We start from the raw sequence: 2,819 nt of genomic DNA on the forward strand, positions 1-2,819 counted from the left end.
CAACCCAATGCCAAACTGAAAAAAGTCCGCGAAATTCAACAATTCGCACAGTTTTGTCCACAAGAATTTCTATGTTGCAACTTCTATCGACTAACAATAATTAAAAACCATATTCTCAAGAAGCAGACAAATCATCTGTTTTTTATGAGACTATTAATGATGCCAAAACTTTGGGTAGGTATGAGATCGCCAGCTGATCATGGCAGAGGCGATTATAATTATATAATACTATTATTGTCTTAAATTAATACCAACGATTGCACAGAAATTATGCATTATGTCAAAATTCAGTTAAACCGCATATACAATTTAAAAGAAAATATACCTTGATGAAAAAACAAAAAACAAAAAACAAAAAACATGCAAACCATCCGGTCCTACTAAAAAGCGCCCGGGAGCGCTTGGGAAAAGAAAAAGCGCTCGGGGAAGAAAAACAAGCGCCCGAGAGAATAAAATAATATTTTATAACAATAAATGTTTTCCTAAATAAAAAAAAAATCATTACTTGTTTTGTTCTTAATATAAATGGGGATATGTACGATGCTACATCTAAAGTGTGTAGATAGTGTTGTTGCACTTTTATATTTTAGATTTCAAAATTGTATATAAGTAAGTAAGTAAATATAAATAAGCGTATATAGATTTATCATATTTTTTTATAAAACTGTAAGTGTTTTAATGGCTATGCTTATCAGTGTTTTAATATCTACTTTTTACTTTTAGTACAATACTAACAATAGTAAATGTTATTTTATATGCAGATGCTGATATAGATTTATTATATCTTTTTATAAAACTAAAACTGTTTTAATGGCTATGCTTATCAGTGTTTTAATGCTTAGTTTTAAATTTGAACCAAATTCCTTTTTACCCCCTTGTTTTAACTACGGTGATTCAATATTATTTGTTTTATACCAAACACCTGTTTTTAACATGCATAGTATAATTGTTTTATTTGCTGATGCACTGAACTTTAAATCTTAATTAGCGCTGTACTTTATACCGCCAGCGCTAGACTTTTAACACCATAAATATTTATCTGTATAGGACCAACTGTGCCGACATTTGCCAAAGTTAATCTTAATATGTTTGATTAATTAATTTTAGCGTAACGTCCAGTGACCAATATTTCTTAAATATTCAGATAAAATATCAAAAATAAATCGAATAGATAGGCTATGCAAAGTAGGCCTATAAGCAGTAAGGGATTTAAATTTGGACTGCATGGCACTAGAATTCATTCTGGTTAATGATTGGTATGAATATGATATTCCTGTAATAACATTAACGGTACCATTTATTTTAAATGTCCCTTAATTCAGTGATGCTCGAGGCCAAAATATTGCAATGTGCGAATATCTTCACAACCTGTATATTATAGATATCAGTAACCGCAATCTATAACATGACTTCAACTAAGAATAGAAAAGTATAATAAAAACTGATCCAATAAAAATACCTAAATAATTGACAAAGGAAAAATAAGTAATTGAACAATTTTCTATATTTGGTAGCTAAATTGTACAGTTTTTTTATTGTGTGTTAAAAGTTGACGACAAACGGTCTAGATAGGCAGTTGGAAGAGGTTTGTGTGCACGTGAAACTGGTTTAACCCCCACCGTAGTTTCTGCAAGTATACCAAGTCAGATAATTCCTGTCACACTTCTTTTAATGCGTTATTACAATAACATCAATGTTTTAAATGATGTTGTTGGGCCATCGATCATTATTCTTAGAAAAACGTCATGATGGTGTCTTTTGCTGAAAGCTTTTGGAAGCAATTTTCATTTTCATAGCATTGTTTTGACTAGGGAAAGCTCTAATGTGAAAAGGTGGGGGTAATTTTGAAATATGACTGGACACTACTTGTAATTTTTATTGTAACAAAATTGACAAATTCCACTTTTTTTTTATATTCCCCCATGTTTTAATTATATATCTTTGTGTAGAGGATGTAACATTATGATCTAAATATGACCAAGTTCTTGAATTAAACATGCAAAGAGCCAATCAAAGATCTGTTGTCAACACCAAATTCCTTCATTGGTGACAAACCTTTAAGATATAACTAAAAAGAGCTACTGACGAGGTACTTGTAAATTGTACGTAAATTTTGACTTTTTTTTTGCTAAAAAATTGTTCAATTTAAAAAAAAATGTAAGGTTTTAACTATCTAAGGTAAAGTTGATCTCAGAAATTTTGAGGGTATTTTTTCGTTACATTCTGTTGTAGGTCCACTTCATTTTTTGTTATCAACATGTAATACTTATGATGTTATCTCACTGAATCATTTAAAGTTTTGATGATATTGTTGATTTTGACTCTCCTAATTTAACTGGAAATAAAAGATATCAGATAAAGAGTTGATTTTGCCTACTGGTATCAAGATCTTTCACTTTGAGAGTTACTGGTGAAGGTTAACCTAGACATTAACATAAAAAACCCTAAAAGACAAACCAATTGGGCCATTTGATGTATCTCCTCAGTAGAAAGTACTATAACAATATTAATAATTATATGAACACCTAATCCTGAAATGAAGACCTTGAAATAAATAACGCTATGGAGAGTAGCTATACCGACTACTTTGACAATAAAGATATCTTGTCCATTTTATCTTATGTCAACAGAAAGTTTAAAAAAATCACGGGTAAAGATAAAAGAGATTATCGGTAATGTTGAATATCAAATCTGTTGCAAGTTTCTTCTGAATAAAAAAAAACACTTTAAAATGTAATTGATAAATAAGAAAATAAAATAGGAAATATGAGTATAAGTCATCGGGAAATATGAAATTAAATGTAAATATAGTATAATTG

The sequence above is a fragment of the Mytilus californianus genome, unplaced genomic scaffold (assembly GCF_021869535.1).
Source record: "Mytilus californianus isolate M0D057914Y unplaced genomic scaffold, xbMytCali1.0.p SCAF_8, whole genome shotgun sequence".
Classification (NCBI taxonomy): domain Eukaryota; kingdom Metazoa; phylum Mollusca; class Bivalvia; order Mytilida; family Mytilidae; genus Mytilus; species Mytilus californianus.